This window comes from Mixophyes fleayi, unplaced genomic scaffold (assembly GCF_038048845.1).
Source record: "Mixophyes fleayi isolate aMixFle1 unplaced genomic scaffold, aMixFle1.hap1 Scaffold_28, whole genome shotgun sequence".
Classification (NCBI taxonomy): Eukaryota; Metazoa; Chordata; class Amphibia; order Anura; family Limnodynastidae; genus Mixophyes; species Mixophyes fleayi.
Genome location: NW_027446866.1, coordinates 187,443 through 198,607, shown reverse-complemented (window position 1 = coordinate 198,607; position 11,165 = coordinate 187,443). Strand labels below are relative to the sequence as shown.

The window sequence follows — 11,165 nt, the reverse complement described above, 5'->3', positions numbered from 1 at the left end:
GGCAACAACAACTTGGGACAACAATAACCAGCAATGTATGCTGGGAGTGACAGATATAAGTAGAGACACACCAAGGTGCAAGGGATAATTAATGAGGAGGTTACCCCCTAGTACAATAAGGAAGACACAATAGCAGCACCTCTGGTGAATAGAGCTACTGCCACAACATATATATACAGATCAATAATAAAGTCCAAAAGGCAGGAGCTGCCAGGCAAAGCAGCATGCAATGCAAAGAGCTTGCAGGCAGATCCTGACAGACTCAATGCCAGCCCAACATCTTGCTAAGTGATTTATATTGGGGTTTGCATTTTTCCTCCAGCAACATTTTCCCCTCTCACCCTATATAGCTACAACATTTCTAACGCTTCTTTTATGGTGTCACGTATCCCTCTTCCACGGCCACCTCCCATACATCCTCATACCCATGGCTGTGCCTAACTGTACTTTGTGGGGACAAAGAAAAATACTCCAACACAAATGCCTCCAGAGACTAAAAAAACTGACCTTCGCGCTTGGTCTCCGTCATATCTTCTGAGCTATCTAACCCTTCCCCTGCTCCCAGATTATGTCACACAAATCCTTCACCATCCACGCCCCCAAACTACAGACTAGGGAGAGAATTATCAAACCGCGATAAGATTGACAGGAGAGCCCTGCGGGGCAGAAAATTAATTCTGGGTAAAATAAAGCAAACAGTTAATCTGTGCTATATGGTTAGCTCTCTCACTACCACCATTACAGAAACTAGGTAAAGTCGTGGAACAAGAAGATTTTTATACATTTAAAAAAGGGAAGAAGAAAAAAAAATTAAGTGAGAAAGCTAATTTAATTCAGTTTGCCATCTGCAAAAACACAACTTCCATAGAAAGAAATGTCGTTCTACTTGTGTTTTGGAAACATATATCCATCCATTTAATATTATACTCTATACTTTATGATACAAACAGATTGATTGATGTTTTATTTATTCAAAATAGATTAAAATTTCCAAATTCCATCAGCAAATTAACAGCCCCTACATTCTGCCCCAGGGTATTAATTATATTCAATTAATCTTTCTGATGTCTGCAAAGGTGGTAAAATGAAAAGTCATAAAATATGAAAACATACCCGCTCTAATAATAGTCTATTCAATATCCTTTATATTTATATTACAGCAACTGTTTTGTAGGCAGTGCTAATTACTCGGATAAATTATAAAATCAGCTACTGAAAGAGAAACAGGAGTTCAATCACCTTTTAAAAGTTGTTTACTTGGAACAGAATGTCCATTGTGTTTAGCCAACTAATTTACGAGCTGCTAGCGAGCCGAGATCTAACGTCTGCAACGTGTGGGACGTAATTTCTCCAATACATCACAGAGGGAGCAGGAATGCTGCAAGTGCCATCATTACTTCTCCAATTCTCTTTCACTTGTTTAATCCCCACAATATATATTAAAAACCCTGAACTTTTATGAATCGCACCAATAAATGTACCTGGACTGCGTAGAGGAGTGGGTCACCACAATATATTAAAAACCCTGAACTTTTATGAATCGCACCAATAAATGTACCTGGACTGCGTAGAGGAGTGGGGCTTTATAACTGAACACTTCAGACAGTTTTTACAACATAACATGACTGCTATGGTAAAGTTTCTGTATCATTTAATATAGCTTTTATAAGTTCTATGTGTGGTGTTCTATGTCTCAAAATCTAGAATGTTACTGGAAATGTGATATAGGTGTTTTAGAAATCTGCAGATTTCCAATCCAGAAGACACAGCATTCTGAACTGACAATATGATAACTGAGTAGAACATTAAATCGAATGGTAAATGCTGTTTCTAATGAGCTGTCAAAGAGCTGCATGCACAGAATTGCTCTGGTACGATGGGGCAACAGCATTTCCCATTCTCTTTCATTTACACTTGGGGAGCAAGATCCTCACTTTAGAACATGGTGGTTTCCTGGTTGGAAGTGTTCTAAAAAAAAACAAAAAGCAAACAGTGATATCACAGGCGGAAACTATACAGGTATTAACACCAGAAACAAGTGCTGAAGAAGATCAACCACAGTACTCAGACAAAGATAAAGAAAAGGTATGAATGAATATTTGACAATGTTTGCTGTGTCTGAGCATAATCCATGCTAAACATTTACTTTACTAATTCAAGTGGTTACTTTGCATATATGAACCCACTCCTCTACGCAGTCCAGACTTTAAGGGTAGTAAGTAACAAGTAGTCTTCTTAGTTGAGTTTACTTATTCTTTGTAAATAAGACTAAACGTCATTACTGTTACAATTTTTTGTTTAGGAGAAACTTATGAATGTATACTGCATAGAAGTTTATTATAAAACTCAGAATTGTTCAGCCACATTAAGAAAACATCTTTTCAGTCTAAATTAGCAACAATTATCCAACAAGTTCAAGAACAATCTTTCCATCAGATGATAATTGGTTGTAAGAAATGTCTTTTTTCCCCATCACCTTATACAACAATAAACCATCTATTGTGATTATAGCTATTATTGCAAAGAGAAAAGATTGCTGCTTTCATTAGTGTTGCACCCTACTCCCTATGGTGCTCAAGGCTGGTTACTCATAGTCCGATCATTGGTGATTTCCCTACATTCGCTTGGATGAATTATTCACTAGCTCGTGATGAGGATTCTGTGCCACTTGTTGTTGAATTAACATTTAATACAACACTATTCTGTTTCTTTAAACTCCAGAGCGACCCTTTCTGGACGGTCAACTCTCTTTCTCCACCGGACATCACCGAAGCCGAGAACCAGTCCATTTGTAAACTTTCCGACGTTTTAGAGCTGGCAAAGGAAAATAACTGTTCCGTCCTACTGAAGGTCCATCCGCTCCCATCAGACCACCCACAGTATGGAAATTATATCAACATCACAGTCAACACCATTCTGCAGTCCAGGATATCACCTCGCCAAGTGAGTCCGATGACCGTGCGCCATAATAATGTGTTTCTACAAGACTGGTTAAGTCTTATACTGAACTGGACACTAGTGGAAGACATCTGACCATACATATGGATGGCCAATGACTTCCCCTTGAGATTAGAAGAAAGGAGACGTACACTAAGGGCAGCCAGTAAAGGTATTGAATTTGCTGGTGGCCGTTTGTTGGAATTTCTATTATGTTTTACATATTGCCAACGTAATATTCAGCGTTGTACATTTAGGGGATCATTTAGGGGTTATAAATTATATGCAGCAACAAGAAATATTTTGAGAATAGAAAGATGTACCCTCAATTCAATGTATCAGGTAATACTGATGCAGAGACAGTGGTATAAATACCAGTAATGCCACCGTTACCGCGCCAAAGAGCCGAGGAGCACGGCCTCACACCTAATACTGTATGGTAATGCCTTATGGTACCATCGTCTGATACCGTATGCTGCTAATAAGACCTTGTTCCAGTGAGTGGCCCGAAAATGACCGTGATGCTCCATAATAATCCAGTTGAGATGGACTGGGTCATTGTTGGGCATGTTGGTAAATCTGGTTAGAAGATGACCACTATCGGCGGTAACAGGCCCCGGAAGTGACCCTGACGCTCGGCCTAATTTACTGGATATAGTATAATTTGCCCACCTATGTATGTAGCCAGATTGGACCATGACCCTGTTGTTCGGCCTATCAGGCATTTATCATTTATTATAAGCCCTATGGCCGGCGAAAACTGGTGTTATTGCCAGCAACAGTAAGATCCGCTGGGTTTGTCATTAGATAACCCCCCCATGCAATGCATGGGAAAGTCTATTTAAGGAACATTGAGGTGGTACATGTACCACCCCAAAATTGTTCTGTTCTCACCATCTCAGAATGGTGCCCCCTTAATAGCATAAATGGAACAGTCGCGATTCTAAGTCAAGTAAATGTCAGGGACGCTATGTTGTAGTGCCGGGAATCTTCACAGTCAGTTTTTCAGCAAGTCGGAATTCACTGCATCTCGGAATTACAGCATTCGGATTTTACAGTCGCTGTAACTGCAGTCGGTATTGTCGTTGTCACAAACCTGTCACTGTCAATTCAACTATTGTGCTGAAACGGTCACACACAGAAATTCCACAAACTTGCTGTTTAGCGCAGATTGCAAACAAGACAAATACTCCATTAATTTGAATTGAAGATATTCAGCGTGGTTTAGTATTACAGCGATAGGTGTTTTAGCATATTTTAGCTAGTTTTTCTAAAAAATACAGAACCAAAACCAAAACAAGCAAGGGCGGTTTTGCCAAAATCAAAACCAAAATCAAAACACAAAGTTAATCCAGATCCAAAACCAAAACCAAAACACGGGGATCAGTGAACATCTCTACCTTTTTCACTCTTTTGTGAAAGGTGGGATTAATAGCTGCTTTTGATTGGTTGATTGCGGATTGCCCCCTCTAGTTACTAGAATTTTATTTGTTTTTGTTGCTGCTATATTATATGAAGTTGTGGACGTCTATTTCTATTACTTAATTGGTATTTCCATTTGGAGTGCAGCAGGCAAGAAGATTTTCTGTTTGATTTTTACAGGGGTAAAAATGTCATATTTAATTTAATTGAATTTAATTTGTACGTTAAAAGAAACATTGTGGTTCTAACACTATCATTTTCTCTCATTATTCTCATTCCTTTCCCCCTATCCTACACCGTTATCTTATACTTACATTCCCTCCGATATTGCTTATTAAGTACTAGGTCAACACTCATGTTTTCATATCCTTCCTTTATCCCCCCTCGGAGTCTCTCTCTCTCTCTCTCTCTCTCTCTCTCTCTCTATATATATATATATATATATATATGATGAGATATGTCTATTAAATAACGAGATTGACAAAATAACTCACCTATTATTGGTATTACAAATTTAATGTTTGACTTTACATTTGAATCAGAGTTTTATCATACAATTGTGCCCCATAATAAAAGTGACTGTTGGATCCACCCCATGTAATGTGATTGCTAGTCAATAACAGGTTATTTGACATGTCCCCATGTTGTCCTGTCTGGTATGTGCTTTTTGTGACAGAGAGGTGTTCATGTGTACAGAGAGCAAGAAAGAGGTTTGTAACCAGGGCCGGACTGGGACTAAAAATCAGCCCTGGCATTTAAAACACACAGGCCCACCTGCTGTGGGCTCCATGCACAATATTGTTGGATGCTAAAGTGGCATTGCTTGTGCAGTGCAACATGAAGCATCAGCACAAACTTATGTATTACACTTTGTCTTCTGCCGACCTTGATCAATTCCCTTGTTGTGCAAATCACCTGGAGCACCGTGAAAATGCACGAAACTATAATGTTTGAAAATAAATTATATATATATATATATATATATATATATATATATATATATATATATAAAGAAAAATGGAGGAGGAGGCGCACAATAGTGTAGTATATTGATATAATGTTGGGATCACACAAGAACCCACAGTAGTACCGGAAACACCAGTGGAGAGGAAACCAGGAAACGAAAACTGTAATATAACATCCAATATAAGATGTAGAATACAAGTTACAGCTTATTCTGAAACAGAGTCACAGTGAGTGAACTCGCAGAATTTCCATATATTAAACACCCAGGACACACTTATGCAGATGTATGCATACCAGATAGCAAAACTTTTAAGCTTTGTGTACGTAGATATCCTTCATCTGGTCATAAACGGGTCACACGACTGGATACATAACTGTCAGCCAAAGGTGGTCCAAAGAAGGACAACAGGTAAACCAGCATCAGGTTCATAAGTGGCCACGGCTCAATTTTGCGCATGGGGAGTGAAGACTAGCCCATCTGGTCCAATCCCACAGGAGAGCTATTGAGCCCCCTTAGTTTCACTAGAGAGTCCGATAAGTTCTGATGTAGTCTCCTCTAGGTACTCACTATTCGTATAGCCGCATATAGCAGCATATGGTGCATTTGAGAATAAGCTGTAACTTGTATTCTACATCTTATATTGGATGTTATATTACAGTTTTTGTTTCCTGGTTTCCTCTCCACTGGTGTCTCTGGTCCTACTGGTTTAATTTGATATATGACATGATATATTTGATATGCTCTGTAGCATAATGTATAGTGTTTCTTTTTACAGTCCATCTGTCAGCACTATACTTTTATTTTACTATACATACTTTTCCAGTGCCACTTTAAGTTCTCAATCTGCCCCTGCCCTTTTCTATGGAGGTGGGGCCCACCCAAGTCCAAAATTTGCAAAGTGCAAGTCACCTGCACCTTTAAGAGTTGCACACGTCATGATGTTGCGATGCTGGCAGCGTACAAGAGCTGTGAGGACCCTGCCCAGCCGACTACAGAGATCAGATGAAGCAGAGGTAAGTCACATTTACTTTATTTTATTGTAATTTTTTTTTTTTTTTTTTTTCAAACTTGACAATGTTCCCTTTTTACCTTGGGGTAATCTGTTCTTGGCATAATATGAATAGGGGGCAGTACTCTGTGACATAATATTGCTGGCGGGCACTACTCTGTAGAATAATATTGTTTGGGGGCCTAATGTGTGGCATAATATGACTTGGAGACATTATTTTGTGGCATAATATGATTTGTGACTGCAAGAACGGTAGGAGAGAGTAGGACAGTCTGCCAACTGTTTTGATTCTAGTGGAGCAAGACTTTGTCCCGATCTAAGGGGTGGGGCCTAGACTATGCACTTTTTGTATACACTGCATCCTTTATATACTATACTATGCCGCTAGCAATGCACTTGATGGGCTGACCACTCCCCTTCTAGTGTCTGGTCTCGCCTCTATGTTGGCTGACCACACCCCCTCTGGTGGGCCCCTACTGTTGCACTCCCCCTGTGGGCCCTTCATGCCCCAGTCCGAAACTGATAATATGACACAATCTCATATATTACCAATCCTGAAGCTAATATTCAAACACAGTATAGGGGTGAGCACAGACATGCTATAGGAATGAAAACACACATACTGAATACACAGTCATAATGTGTGCTAGGGCAGACACTCTAGGGGGACATGGGGATAAAAAGTACATGTTCAACAGTATCGTGACAGAATCACTCAAAAAATCTAATCTTAATTTTAACTGTAAGCAGGGGCAATATGGCGAAGTAGGATTAACACAAATTCTGAACAAGCTAGATTTCTCCATAAGATTTTGCAACCCCTCTATCTCCATCTCAGCATGACACAGACCTTTGCATATCAATGCTTACCTTGCCAACTTAGATTATCCAATATTATAAGGATAGAATGTGTAGGGTTCTTCTTGGGTCATGAGGCTAGGGATAACTCCACTAAAATTTTATACATCTTGCCTCTCTATCTACCAAGCTGACTATGCTTCTCTCCACTGCCGATAAGGCGTTTGATGGGATTTTTTGGCAATTCATCAGAGAAGTAGATACACAAAATAAAATGATCAAATAAAGCGCTTCAAATACAATTGCAGCAAGAAAACCTCTTTCAACAACTGTAAATAGGTTGTAAATAAGCATAAAATAAATAATTAGAAAGACATTTTGTGCGCTATTGGTTCCTCATCCTCCAAAAAGATAATTATATCATGTGTAGAGATATGTCCCATAAAATCCGCGTTTTTCACAATGCCAAAGTGAGATTGAGATACTTCACAACTTCAGAACATTATGTCCCCACAGTAAGAAATAAACTTACAATTTAAATGTACCCACGTTCACATAGCAGGTACTTGTAACCAGGATGCAAGTTTTTTCAGACCACTTCTCACATATGGTGCCAGTCAGAGTATGATATATAATTGAAGTTCATCGAATTACTTCATTAGCCTCTCACAAATCCTGGATTGCGGACAATGATTTCCATGAAAAGGAAAGAATACAAATATCTAGTGTACACATGTTAGTGTTCCGGAACTTCAAACCACTTGAAAAATCAATCATCGTTGTAGTAACCCCGGGATAGGTCTCCGTTCACCCTACCATCCACATCACCAACGCATTTCGACTGAGGTAAGTCTTTATCAAGGTAGTATGTGGATGTTGGTGGAAGTAGTATATATACATGATTTGAGTCACATGACTATAATACAAACAATCCGAATAAAATAGTAAATACAGCCAATTCATAAACAGTTTCTAGCACATAATAAAAAAACACAAAACATAACATAAAATCTAAATTGATATCTGAAATTTTGAGGAGACAGAACATATTGAAAGGCTTGTGTTCCACCTTCATAGAAACGTAACCAAGCCTCATTATGAAAATCTGCCACTGCGCATGCTCACTACTCATCTAAAAGAATGAATGAATATTATGTAGCTAGATTTTCAAATCTAGTCCAGAGCTGCACATATAGGGAGAGGTAATTGGTCAATATAACCAAATTCGTTTGAAAGAATAACTCAGAATATTAGATTTAGAATCATTTTAATTCATATAATCTGTCTCCATTTTAAACGGTCATCAAAATAGTAGCACATCTTACAAACACATGAAATGCATAATATATTATCACTATGAAATTTATTTGTATGTCTACTTATTACGACGTAATCTCAAGTACAGATGTCAATAAATTTATATTATTAAGTGCAACAATAAAGTAGTAAATTCAACAATAAAGTAATAAATTCAATGAAAATATATTTAATCCACATCATAAAATCATGTTGACTATGGTCCATTCCTCCCGTTGATATTAAGGAACATGACCTAATTTTCCAGTTTTTCTCAACTATATCTATTCCCCGAAAAAGTTTAATCCCAGTAACTGTTAGTCCTCCTAAAAAAACACCTTTATGAGCACCTACGAAATATAAGGATAGGGTATGAATCACATTCCATTTCTCAACATTTTAAATTATGTCATAATTCCTCAATTGCTGGGATTAAACTTTTTTTGGGAATAGATATAGTTGAGAAAAACAGGAAAATTATGGATCTTGAAAAGAATTTATCTAAAACAAAGATGTCCTGGATTTTCAAACTCAATTGTCTAATACCCTATGGTTTTAACAAAGACTTTGAACTAAAAAAAAAATTATAAATTATTTTATTGACTATTTTTTTTATTTTTTTCTCTTTTTTCTTTTTTGAGCTAATATTCAGGTCATGTTCTTTAACATCAACGGGAGGAATGGACCATAGTTGAGTCTTAGTTGAGTTAAGTAGTGGGTTACTTTGGAAGAACACTATCTCACTAGGCCAATACAAACTGCTGCATGGACCCGATCTCTGCCTCATTTATTACATCATTCAAATTGCCCCAACTTGCCCCAGCTCTGTATGGAGAAAAATTGAGACAATTTGAATATATTTCTTCATTATTATTCATCCTGACTTCTTTCACACATAACAAAGACTTTCCTCCAGTTCAAGTACCTTAAATAATAAAGAATTGAGTGTTTCTCAGTCCCTATACTTTTAACTATATTGCCTGTGTCACAGGGTTGTGGGGGATTGGTTGCAGTGTCTGCCAAAAGAATTAACTGTCCCTGTTCAATTCCCCAGTAACTGTCTTTTACTTTGCTGCTTGTATCCGACATCCCCTTCCTCCTTCTTTTCAACTCTTCTCTCAGACTTCTCCCATGACTCTTATAACCTTTTTTCTTACCTTTTCTCTCCACATAGCATGTATCTAAACAGGATGAAGACATAGGAAATTTGACACCTAAGGTGTACAGATGCAGACTTTAGATGTGTTCCTTTTCTGCTCCCCAGGTGGGCCCACAATTCCATTCTAGGCTTTTGGCTTTCCTTTTTAGATATTAAAATTTCATGAGCACCCTACTGCACCTGTATGATGCTGTACTGAGAACCATTTATGAAAGTACTTTCATTTCAGACAGTTGCTGTTAAGATTCTATATCTCTAAATTTGCTAACCAACCCCAGGCACTTCTAACATTGAAAAACTGTAAATTGGACAAATGTTGTTCTAACGTCACCAACTTCACTGCTTCACCCTAGTTTTCTAGTTAGAAGAATTAATGCAACAGGTGCTTTACATCTAAAAGGGGTTCTTATACTTTGAGTATAAAGATAAAGCACACCGTTTGACTGCCAATATTACTTTTGACCAATTAAGCAGTGCAAGCGGCACCATAGGGCATATGGGGGCCTGAATGTCACATGATGTTTAAATCCTTTTCTTTTTTTAAATTGAAAATGAAAAAGAAAACATCCTAGCGGGCTCAGATTACAGAAGGTGATGAGGTGTACACTCCAAAATTAGCATTGTGCAACTGGGCGCTGAAGGTTTAAATACTGAAAGTATGTAGGCTTCGCTGTCATTCTAATGACTCTAAGCGCCATAAGTCAGAGGTGGGATGCTCTCCTGAACGCTGATTGAAAAACGTAACACATGCTCCCTTAACCCTAGTTCATCTGCATTACATGTCCTATCTCATCTCACAAGATTCTCTTCGCCTTTTGGCTAAGATCAAGTGTAGTATCTGTTCTTATCAGTCTACAACATCCGGTGGTCGTAATGCTGATTGTGGCTCATCCATAGCGCAATCTAACACTGGTGAGGGGCTGATGTAGACTTTGTTGCATGGTGCACCTATCCTTCTCCTGCCCAATACCCAGTGGACAGAACCTGATTGGGGCTCACTGATAGCACAATCTAACACTGGTGAGGAACTGTTTAGGACTTGTGTTACCCAATCAAAGCTGGCAAGGAGCAAGAAGACGACTGCGAAGAAAATTGACTCCGGGGAAGAAGCGCTGCTGGTTCCTGCCTCCTAGGAAGAAGACGCCTTCCTCTCCTCGGGACCTGCTCCAGCGGAAGAAGCGCCTCTCCTCAGCGGAAGCCCCTCCTCCTCTCTGCCCAGCGGGAGGATACCTGCACTGCTCCTGCCCTCCCGGAAGAAGATCGCCCTCCAGACCAGCCTCTCTGCCACAGGAAGAAGAGCCAGGAAGATGGCTTCAGCTGCTGCAGCTCCTGCCTCCACCCCTGCTCCTGCCCCTGGAAAGAAGGGAAGAAAGAACCCTGCACCCAAGCCTCTGCCCAGAGCTGGAACCTCTGCCTTCACTGCCCATTCTGCTGCTGGACAAGGGAAGCCCAGCCAGGATACCCCCCAGAAAACTCCCACTCTGTAACCCTGGATGAGGCAGACTGTCATCCTGAAGTTGAAGCAGATGGACGGAAGAGTCCCAGACCTGACAGCGGAGACCTTTGGGAAGAAGATG

At 39.3% G+C, this 11,165-nt stretch overlaps 1 pseudogene; it reads left to right on the top strand.

The window, feature by feature from the left end:
- The first annotated feature begins 10,390 nt into the window (after positions 1 to 10,390).
- LOC142127080 (U2 spliceosomal RNA) lies at positions 10,391 to 10,541 on the top strand (annotated as a pseudogene).
- The last annotated feature ends 624 nt before the right edge of the window (positions 10,542 to 11,165 follow it).